General features: G+C 36.4%; 1 long non-coding RNA gene across 1 annotated transcript in view; it reads right to left on the minus strand.

Moving 5' to 3' along the window:
• Window positions 1-2808: 2808 nt before the first annotated feature.
• The window catches only part of LOC123565020 (uncharacterized), a 60246-nt gene continuing 50660 nt past the window's right edge, over window positions 2809-12394 (minus strand). Inside the window, exons 6-7 of the long non-coding RNA XR_008370037.1 lie at window positions 8272-8383; window positions 2809-5037 (exon numbers count right to left, since the gene is read on the minus strand). This is a non-coding gene — a long non-coding RNA (uncharacterized LOC123565020). The remainder of the gene's footprint in view (window positions 5038-8271; window positions 8384-12394) is intronic.

Genomic DNA, 12394 nt, shown 5'->3' on the forward strand with positions numbered 1-12394 from the left:
AAAGCTATATGCCTTTTGGTAATAGCTGTATGTACTTGCACGCAAAACTTTAACCAGGATTTTCTAAGTCCAAAAGGGGGCATAATTTGCCCAAAATACATGTCAGAGTTATGGGACTTGATTCTATCAACTAGTTTTATAACCCCGAAGACACATGTGAAGTTTCAATTTAATATCTGCATTAGTTTTGGAGATAGTAACTTGCATGTAAAACTTTAACCAGGATTTTCTAAGTCCAAAAGGGGGCATAATTTGCTCAAAATACATGTCAGAGTTATGGGACTTGGCCCAGTGAGGTAGGTAATTGATCTAGAAAAAGAAACAAGAGCTGTCGGAGGACAGCAACGCTCGACTATTCAAGAGCCTTGTTGATTGAATGAATACGAGTCGAAAAAGGGACATAATTTAGTAAAAAAGCAAAACAGGGTTATGGAACCTGCATAGTGCTTATCAGCTCAGGACAGTGGACAAGTGTGTGAAGTTTCAATCCATTCCCATTAGTGGGTACTAAGATACCAGCTTACATAATAGGATTTTAACCAAAAACTCCTAAGTCAAAAAAGGGGCATAATTTTGTAAAATGCGAAGTTGAGTTATTGACCCTTTGCATTGCATGTCATATCATGACAGTGAACAAGTGTGTGCAATTTCAATCCTTTCCTATTAGTGGATACTGAGATACCAGCTTACATACAATCACTTAACCAAAAATTTCTATGTTGAAAAAGGGGCATAATTTTAAAAAAAAGCAAAATAAATTTATGGGACCTGCTTTGTGCATGTCAGATCATGACAGTGAACAAGTGTGTGAAGTTTCAATCCATTCCAATTAGTGAGTACTGAGATACCAGCTTACATACAGAACCTTAACCAAAAAATTCTAAGTCGAAAAAGGGGCATAATTTTGTAAAAAAGCAAAATAGAGTTATGGAACCTGTGCAATGTAAGTCAGTTTATCACAGTAAATAAGTTTGTGAAGTTTCAATCCATTCCCACAAGTGGTTACTGAGATACCAGCTTACATACAAAACCTTAACCAAAATTTTCTAAGTCGAAAAAGGGGCATAATTTTGTAAAAAAGCATAATAGAGTTATGGAACCTGTGCAATGTAGGTCAGTTTATCACAGTGAATAAGTGTGTGAAGTTTCAATCCATTCCCACAAGTGGTTGCTGAGATACCAGCTTACATACAAAAACTTAACCAAATCGGGACGCAGACGCGGATGCGGACGCCGACGCATGGGCGAGTCCAATAGCTCTACTATTCTATGAATAGTCGAGCTAAAAATAAGTTTCAAATCAATATGCCTTTTAGTAATAGCTGTATGTACTTGCACGCAAAACTTTAACCAGAATTTTCTAAGTCCAAAAGGGGGCATAATTTGGCCAAAATACATGTCAGAGTTATGGGACTTGACCCAGTGAGGTAGGTAATTGATCTAGAAAAAGAAAAAATAAGTTTCAAATCAATATGCCTTTTAGTAATAGCTGTATGTACTTGCATGCAAAACTAACCAAAATTTTCTAAGTACAAAAGGGGGCATAATTTGGCCAAAATGAAGGTCAGAGTTATTGGACTTGGTGCTATCAACTAGTTTTATAACCCCGAAGACACATGTGAAGTTTCAATTCAATATCTGCATTAGTTTTGGAGATAGTAACTTGCATGTAAAACTTTAACCAGAATTTTCCAAGTCCAAAAGGGGGCATAATTTGCTCAAAATACATGTTAGAGTTAAGGAACTTGACCCAGTGAGGTTGGTAATTGACCTAGAAAAAGAATAAATAAGTTTCAAAGCTATATGCCTTTAAATGATAGCTGTATGTACTTGCATGCAAAAACTTAACCAAGGTGTGACGCCGACGCCGACGCCAACTCCAGGGTGAGTAGAATAGCTAGACTATTCTTCGAATAGTCGAGCTAAAAAAATATGTTTGAAAAAAAAGTTTGATATTTTCTACAAAACAGAATATGGACAGTCGAAAAACATGTGTTGTAAGACAAAATACATGTTACCGAACAAGGTGACCTTTACAGAAAGTATTTCCGACACCTTCTGAACAATTTTGTATATAATTTATATGTTATGAATATTATGGGTCTGTCAGGTATGATTTCCAAAATGAAAATTTACCCGAGGGGTCGTCTCAAAGGTGTTTACATGATCCTTAAAAAGCAATGTTTTCTTTTTCAGGTTGTTCCATATCTAGAGAAAGAAGCTGGTTCTAGTAGTTTGGTCTACGTTTTGTAGTGGTGGAGATGATGGTAATTAATCAGAGGCAGATGGTGTGTCTGAACTTGTCATGTTTGGGGCTCAGCAGAATGCCATGTTAGAGACTCAGCAGAATGTCATGTAGGAGAAATGTCAGGATATTATGTCAGAATAATTCCTATTAGATGAACAGCAGAATGGCAGTAAATAATCTTAAATAAAAGGTAAGAAATAGTGCTGGAAATGATAGCTATCTGGGATCTGACTTTATCCCTGTAGCTATAAACTGTTTAAGGTTTTCAGTCTTAGTCTAAGACTATTGATATTTAGCTCGAACTATACGAGAGCTATCCTACTCACCCTGGCGTTGGCGTCGGCGTCTTTCCACACCCCCACCTTGGTTAAAGTTTTTTTTACACTTTCTCTTTTTTCTCCTTATCTCTGTAATTACTTGATGGATTTGCTTTAAACTTAAAACAGTTATTCCTCATCATCACCCACATCATTTGGCTTAAAGGCCATAACTCTCACACCAATATTTCATGAATTACCCCCCCCCCCTTTTTACTTAGAATTTCAGGTTATGGCCTCTAGAGACCTACTGACCTAGTTTTTGACCCAGTTTCGAACTTGACCTAGACATCATCAAGATGAACATTCAGACCAACTTTCATACAGATCCCATGAAAAATATGGCTTCTAGAGAGGTCACAAGGTTTTTCTATTATTTGACCTACTGACCTAGTTTTTGAAGCATGTGACCCAGTTTCGAACTTGACCTAGATATCATCAAGATGAACATTCAAACCAACTTTCATACAGATCCCATGAAAAATATGGCCTCTAGAGAGGTCACAAGGTCTTTCTATTATTTGACCTACTGACCTAGCAGGGTTCATACAGACAAGGCCAAGTCAAATTCAAGAAGTTTTCAAGGACTTATTTATAAAATAATACTTACACAGATTTGTAAATTCTAGCCGACGCCATTTTAGTCAGGGGAGACAACGCTAACAGAAAGTACGAAACATTCGTACCCAAACTCCGCTTTTGTCCCGAACACATTCGACCTTTTTTATTACGGCGTTTTCGTAGCTCTGCCCATTGCTCGAAACTTGCCGATTTTATTCTAAAAGATTTACTTTTGATTTTCAGGGAGATTTTAATAGTCTAGCATACGAGAAAATAAGAAATTCAAGTACTTTTCAAGGTCTTTGGGCAATTTTCAAGCATTTTTCAAGACAAATTTTGTTTTCAAGGACTTTTCAAGACTGCCCTACATTTTCAAGTACTTTTCAAGCCTGTGCAAACCCTGCCTAGTTTTTGAAGGCATGTGACCCAGTTTCGAACTTGACCTAGATATCATCAAGGTATACATTCTGATCAATTTTCATGAAGATCCATTGAAAAGTATGGCCTCTAGAGAGGTTACAAGGTTTTTCTATTTTTAGACCTACTGACCTAGTTTTCGACCGCTCTTGACCCAGTTTCAAACTTGACCTAGATATCATCAAGATGAACATTCTGACCAACTTTCATAAAGATCCCATGAAAAATGTGACCTCTAGAGTGGTCACAAGCAAAAGTTTACGGACGGACGGACGCCACGCGATCATAAAAGCTCACCTTGTCACTTTGTGACAGGTGAGCTAAAAATATTATAGATTTACTGATTTTATGTTGCTAAAGAAATGTGTTTTTGCACACGATTGCTAAACTTTCATCCGAATGTTGTTGTTTCTTTTGCAAAATGAATGCGCGTCTGCTTCTAAAATTACAAACTGCAGAACTTGTACATTCATTATTTCAAGAAATGTGTAATGTAAATGGGTAATAATGCATTGGAAGCAATTCTAGCTGCTACTTTATAATATTCCCAAAGTAGTAGTAATTTACTACATGTCCGTAAACATAAACATTGCAGAGCGAGGCCAAAAAATACAAGTAACAGCCACAGCATAGTGCGGTTGACATTTTTAGTATCTACATTTACTTTGACAAGCATGTCGTAAACAAACCATGGGTAAATGTCTAAATAAAATAGTTCCTTTTGTTCCAATGCATACATATGTTTATCATTGACGGAGCCTCCATAAACATGCTGTAGGTCAGTACTACTGCATGCACACAACTACGGACCAGATCGGACAGCTTTGTTGTCTGTTTTGGTGACATTGAGTACAATTTACATTATCGTGGGTGTAATTTGTTCGTTGGGACTTCATCTGGTGGTTGAGCTGAACCACGGAATCCATCAATATTAATCCCCCATGAATAATAATGATTTCACAGTATTCTATTTCATGACGATTTTTAAAACTCTAGATCCACTAACTAGCATAGATTTGCTTTAATTTGCTTCAAAATGATGCTCTTGTATAGACTAAGGCAAATTTATAACATTTTGTGACAGTCAAATTCTTCAATGACATTTTCTACAGCCTTACACCCTTGGGTCTTGTCAGTTTATCTTCAATTTCTCACAGGACCTTTACCAACATTTTCATCCACTTACTTCCTTCTAAAGACATCCCAACATGATAACTCAGGCTTTCCACTTTTATTTCTCACTGGCTCTTTGTACTTGTTACTCTTTCAATGAGCTCACCACAGTTTATTCTAATTAAAGTCTACTGTCATCCTATAAACATCTACCAATGTCAGCTTAACTCTTACATTGACCTCCCTACAATTCTCCAGGAACTGTGCTTGTCTCTACAATAATGTCTGTAAGTTCTATTTTGGGTCCTGTATCTCTTTCTTTGAAGATTTTTTCTGTGTTGCCTCATCAGCAGCAACACAAAGTTCTATATCTATCTCATCCTGTATCAGATAAAGCACATAATAATCTCCACGCAACAATAAGCTATAACTGACATATGTTTTATCTTCACCCAGGGAAATAAATGAGTAAAACAGACAGTTTCTGTTTTAAATCTGTAAAGACAATCGTGCTTGTACTCATATCCAAACCTGACTTAGATATATAGTCTGTGAAACAATACTACTGTAGCTAACAGGTTCAATTTTTTCTGTTGATATTAAGTTTGTTTTGTTTACTTACTGGGTTTAAGTTTACATCATACAGCCGTTATTTAGTATGGTAACTGTCCAGATTTTGATGGCGAAAAAAATCAAAAGGCTTACAGTTATGGCACGCCATTTGTCCAATTATTACGTGAACCCTAGTTCACAGTCGAAAAACTAAGATTAACGATCGATAAACAAGGTTTTTCGAATGTAAAACCAGGTTTTTCGAATACTAACCTATATTTTCAAGCGAAAACATAGGATAACGCCGTGAACCATAGTTCACACTCGTAAATGTAGGTTCACGATTGTAAACCCAAGTTCACGGTTGTAAACATAGGTTCACATTCGTAAACTATGGTTTACGAGCGTGAACCGGGGTTTACAAGCGTAAACATAGGATAACGATCGTAAACATAGGATAACGACCAAAACTCATATCTTTTATTAGTTCAATCGAGAAACCTAGTTTATCAAATGTTAACCATGGTTTATGGTTGATATATTAGGATAATAGAATCAACAATGAATTTCGGGCGTGAACATGGGTTTACGGCCATGAATCTATGTTTAAGGACTTGAACCTATGTTTACGGCCGTGAACCATAGTTTATGGACGTGAACCTATATTTTCGAACGTGAACTTGGGTATACGAGCGGGAACTTATGTTTACGTTCGATAAACCAGGTTTTTCGAACGTAAAACCAGGTTTTTCAAATACTAACCTATTTTTTCGAGCGAAAACAGGATAACGTCATAAACTATAGTTCACGCTCTTAAACATAGGTTCACGTTCGTAAAGCCAGGGATAACGACCGAAATTCATAGTTCAATTGAGAAGCCTAGTTTATCGAACGTAAACCATGGTTTACGATTGATATACTAGGATTATCAAATCGACTATCAATTTCGGCCGTTATATGATATATATATATATGTTATATTATAGTAAACCATAGTTTACGAAAATGAACCTATATTTACGTGCTAGATTTCTCAAACAAAACTATGATTTTCGGTCGTAAACCTAGGTTCACGTTCGTAAACTATGGTTCACGCTCGAGAACCCAGGTTCACACCCGTAAACCTAGGTTCACGCTCGTAAACTTAGGATGACGACCGAAATTTATTGTTCAATCGAGAAACCTAGTTTATCGAGCGTAAATATGGGTTCAAGAATGTAAACTATGGTTTACAACCGTTATCCTGCGTTTTGCTGGTAAATATAGGTAAATATTTGATAATCCTAGTGTTTCGACCAAGAACGTAATTATTGCAGGGTTCCCACACTTTTTCGTCTTTGAAATTTAAGGACTTTTCCAGGACCTTGTTACGATTTTCAAGGACCTCTGTATGACAAATCGGGTTGTACGTTCCCATCAATTTTTCTAGATTCATGGTAAAAATATAAGAACAAGAGGGCCATGATGGCCAGATATTGCTTAAAAATTTCTACTTAATAAATACAGGCTCTGCAAATTTTCTTTTTCTTTTTTTTTTTATTTTGTTTCCTTACTGTCCTCTAGCTTTTGTTTCTCAAAGAAACTATGAATCATTTACTTGTCTAGCATGTTGTGAAGAATTAATCAAGTCCTTCATAATAACTACACCTCTGCAGCCACCTACATTATTTATATAATCTTTGAAACACTTCTAGCAATTAAATTATTTTCAGTCAAGTTGATGTTTGATCACTGAATTAAGAGTGTGTCACTAATCGCGATTTTCACAATTGTTCTCGAAAAATAATCGGAATTTCACAGGGCTTCTTAAAAATCGACACAAAAATGACTGATAGCCTAAAATTACTGTTTAAAAATTCAAGCATAGCTACCTATATAAGCTCATCAACCACAAAAACATCGGTATTTTCGAAAAAGGAAATTGAAATGACATCCATGTCCGCCATTTTGAATCATGAATTACTTCCCTTAGCAAAATGGGATAATTCCCTGTATTTTCCCGTACCTTTACCGTTCTCTCGCCAAATTCCCGATATTTTTCACAGTCGGGAGTCAAGTTTTGAAATTCACAGACTTTTCCTGTTTTCCCGGATAGCGTGGAAACCCTGTTATTGGATAATTGGCTTGCCGTGAACCGTAGTTTATGGACGTAAACCTATGCTTACGAGCGAGAACCTACGTTTTCGACCGTGAACTTGGGTTTACGAGTGTGAACCATAGTTTACGAACATGAACCCAGGTTTACCTTCGATAAACTAGGTTTTTCGACTGAACCATAAATTTCGGTCGTTATACTATGTTTACGAGCGTGAACCTATATTTACGGTCGTAAACCCATGTTCACGGTCATAAACCCAAGTTTACCATCGTTAACATAGGTTCACGTTCGTAAATCATGGTTCACGCTTGTGAACCCAAGTTTACGCTCGTAAATATAGGTTCACACTCATAAACTTAGGATAACGACCGAAATTCATAGTTTAATCAAGAAACCTAGTTTATCGGATGTAAACCTGGGTTCACAAGCGTAAACTATGGTTTAAGCCTGGTATCTTATGTTTTCGCTCGAAAATGTAGGTTAGTATTTGAAAAACATAGTTTTATCGATCGTTAATCCTAGTTTTTCGACCGTGAACCGGGGTTCACGTAATTATTGGACAATTGGCTTGCCATATACAGTGGCTATCACACTTCTTAGTATTTATCACAGCAGACAAATATAATCATCTTTGCATTTTTTCAAAATATTTACAGCAAACAAGTGATTATAACAAATGATCTACACTGGCAGTTTGAAGATTTTTAAACCTTCAAAGTCATTAATTTTCTTTCATTGGTAAAACAGTCCTACTTCGCGATGTCAAAGAAGTTGTTTTCCATCATTACATGTAAAACTTTAGACAGCATAAGACCCAGTTTCTGTTGGTATCAGTTAGGTACCATCACACAAGACAGCAGAACAACAGTTTTCAAATTTGAAGTTGTCAAAATGTTAAAAATATGAAACTATCTACTTTGTTACTTAAGTTAAACATACTTTACTCAAACTGTAGAATTCCTTACCTCAATTCATTGTTTGATATAGAAGTGTCCTACCATCAGTTCCCAGTTCTGTGAACATGTTATGTAGAGCAGTCTCTAAAACATTCTACGTGGGGAATACTGCTGTTGAAAACTTTTAACAAACAAGAAATGTAATATTAATATTACTATACACAGTAACGAAATCTAACGCTGTGAAATCATTGATATCGACCAGGTACTAATTTTTGTCCGTTTGTCAGGTTTAGCGTCGCACCAACAAAATTTATAGGTCATATGGCTACATTCCAGCTTTGATGGTTGAGGAAGACCTAAGGTGCCCCTCTGTGCATTATTTCATCACAAGTGTGCACCTGGGTAGAACCAATGACCTTCCGTAAGCCAGCTGGAAGGCTTCCTCACATGAATAATAGAACACCCTAAGAGAGGCTCTAACCCACATCTGTAAGTGGCAAATTATTTGAAGTCTAAGACCTTAACCATACGACCTAGGAGGCCCCATAAATTATTGTGGATTTTTGGCATGAAATCAGTCCAGGAAATTTAATCTCAATGAACAAGTAAGACTTCCACTCACATTATGTCCGAAAGTTGAAATGCATTAATTCATATCAAAACAAAATAGTCATTTTGACCAAAACAGCAAAATTTCATATCCCAAAAATTAAATGATTTCAAAGCATACAAATACTCAATATTCCCCATCCAACCTGGCTGAGTTATGTTTACCTCTGAGTCTATTTAAACAATTGTATTTGACTCAGGACTGATTTCTTCTGTAAAACAGCAGAACAAGTCTGTATGACAGGATTGTGTAAATGTCTATCAGTGCCTGTTAATCAATGGCAGGTCAATAACAAGAGCTCCTCCAATCAGGGCAATATACGCCCGAAGGATTACATCATAGGAAGGGAGCAAAATTTAACGAACTTGACTGTTGTAGCCCAAAGGAGTGGAACAACAAAAGGAAAACTTCAAAAAACAAATCTAAGTTCACAAAAGAAATATTCAAAGTCCACAAAAAAAAATCATCAGGTACAGGTATGTAAAACAAGAGGACCATGATGGTCCTGAATCGCTCACCTCTTCCCACATGACCCAGTTTTGAGTATGACGTCGTTTTTTTCTATTTTTTGACATAGTGACCTAGTTTTTGAGGTCATGTGACACAGTTTTGAACCTGACCTAGATATTATCAAGATAAAAATTCTGACCAATTTTCATGAAAATCCATTGAAAAATATGGTCTCTAGAGAGGTCACAAGGTTTTTCTATTATTTGACCTATTGACCTAGTTTTCGAAGATACGTCACCCTGTTTTGAACTTTACCTAAATATCATCAAGGTAAACATTCTCACTAATTTTCATGAAGATCTCGTCAAAAATATGGCCTCTAGAGAGGTCACAAGGTTTTTCTATTTTTATACCTACTGGCCTAGTTTTTGATGGCACGTGACCCAGTTTCGAAACTGACCTAGATATCATCAAGGTGAACATTCAGATCAAATTTCATGAAGATCCATTGAAAAATATGGCCTCTACAGAGGTCAAAAGATTTTAATAATTTTAGACCTACGGACCTAGTTTTTGACCACAGTTGACCCAGTTTCGAACTTGACCTAGATATCATCAAGACAAACATTCAGACCAACTTTCATACAGATCCCATGAAAAGTATGGCCTCAAGAGAGGTCACAAGGTTTTTCTATTATTTTACCTACTGACCTAGTTTTTTATGGCACGTGACCCAGTTTCAAACTTGACCTAGATATCATCAAGGTGAACATTCTGACCAATTTTTATGGAGATCCATTAACAAGTATGGCCTCTAGAGAGGTCACAAGGTTTTTCTATTTTTAGACCTACTGACCTAGTTTTTGACCGCACATGACCCTGTTTCGAACTTGCCCTAAATATCATCAAGATGAACATTCAAACCAATTTTCATACAGATCCCAAGAAAAATATGGCCTTTAGAGAGGTCACAAGGTTTTTCTATTATTTGACCTACTGACCTAGTTTTTGAAGGCACGTGACCCACTTTCAAACTTGACCTAGATATCATCAAGATGAACATTCAGACCAAATTTCATACAGATCCCATGAAAAATATGGCCTCTAGAGAGGTCACAAGGTTTTTCTATTATTTGACCTACTGACCTAGTTTTTGAAGGCACGTGTCCCACTTTCGAATCTGACCTAGATATCATCAAGGTGAACATTCTGACCAATTTTCATGAAGATCTCGTGAAATATATGGCCTCTAGAGAGGTCACAAGGTTTTTCTATTTTTAGACCTACTGACCTAGTTTTTGACCGCACGTGACCCAGTTTCAAACTTTACCTAGATATCATCAAGATGAACGTTCAGACCAACTTTCATACAGATCCCATGAAAAATATGGCCTTTAGAGAGGTCACAAGGTTTTTCTATTATTTGACCTACTGACCTAGTTTTTGATGGCATGTGACCCAGTTTTGAACATGACCTAGATATCATCAAGGTGAACGTTCTGACCAATTTTCATGAAGATCTTATGAAATATATGGCCTCTAGAGAGGTCACAAGGTTTTTCTATTTTTAGACTTACTGACCTAGTTTTTGATGGCACGTGACCCAGTTTCGAACTTGACCTAGATATCATCAAGGTGAACATTCTGACCAATTTTCCTGAAGATCTTGTGAAATATATGGCCTCTAGAGAGGTCACAAGGTTTTCCTATTTTTAGACCTACTGACCTAGTTTTTGATGGCACGTGACCCAGTTTTGAACTTGATCTAGATTTCATCAAGATGAACATTCTGACCAACTTTCATAAAGATCCCATGAAAAATGTGACCTCTAGAGTGGTCACAAGCAAAAGTTTACGGACGGACGGACGGACGCACTGACTGACGGACGGACGACGGACACCGCGCGATCACAAAAGCTCACCTTGTCACTTTGTGACAGGTGAGCTAAAAAAAAAAACCTAAAAATTAGAGGTACCATCCATGTTGTACCACAGAAAAATGGTCTCGGTTTTTCCCTACGGCCAATAATAAAAAAGTTTCAAAATACAGTAAACCTTACTTATAAGGAACTCGGATATAAGGAACACTCGGTTATAAGGAACAGTTTTCAATTCCCCGATGGAATTCCTTCTTTATTCAATATAAAAATCCTCGGTTATAGGGAACTCGGTTATAAGGAACCCTCGGTTATAAGGAACACTTTTTCCAGTCCCAAAGTACGAAATTCAATGGAAAACCCCTCGGTTATAGCGAACAGACATAAAGAATAAAAATTATTGAAAACCGGAAATAATAAGAAGAATCGCTGGTGACGTCGGAGTAACGTCGGCACTTACACGCGCTTACAAAAATAAACACAAATTATTCAATTTTCAATTGCAACATTATGAAGTATGATCTTTAGTATGTTAATTCACGGATACGATAAAAAGAAAATAACATCATCATTAACATTTACCAAATACAAAACGATAGTAGACTTATATTTACTCAAGATTATGTTCAGAACTACATGCATTAGGTATTTCAAGTTAACAATGGTGAACAAAAATCAGTAACGGTCAACAAACCTTGGGATATCAATATTGGTCATTACTGTCTCTATCCTAAATAAATGTGCTAATTACGTGTGATTAACAATGGCAAACAGTCCAGTTAACCAAATTTTCAATCGTAAACATTATAGCAGGTGCTAACATGGACTATAGCAAAACTATATAGGTATAATTTACACTTTTATCCGTATATAATTTTTTGATTTTTGCTATATTAATGAAGGTTTCTCCTTTCGAAGAGTTGAGTTCTATACGATATTTCCCTTGTACATGTTAATAACAATATGTGCAAAATAAAAATTTGAACATTTAATTTCTATTGACGCCTATTCTCGAGCAAGGTAAGGTGAGAAACTGCAACATATCTTATAGTCATAATGTAGCGCTCTCTAAGAAAAGAAGATAGAAATAGCCGACAAGAAAATAAACACAAATTACGGTCATTCTTACCGACTACGTTTAGGTTTAACGCCGTGTTTCAACGCTATTTCAGTCATATACATGCAGGCACTCTCCAGGAAAGGAGCGGTACTACTACTAGGCTCGAAACTTTTTCACATAAAGATTTATGGT

The sequence above is a fragment of the Mercenaria mercenaria genome, chromosome 2 (assembly GCF_021730395.1).
Source record: "Mercenaria mercenaria strain notata chromosome 2, MADL_Memer_1, whole genome shotgun sequence".
NCBI classification, from domain to species: Eukaryota; Metazoa; Mollusca; class Bivalvia; order Venerida; family Veneridae; genus Mercenaria; species Mercenaria mercenaria.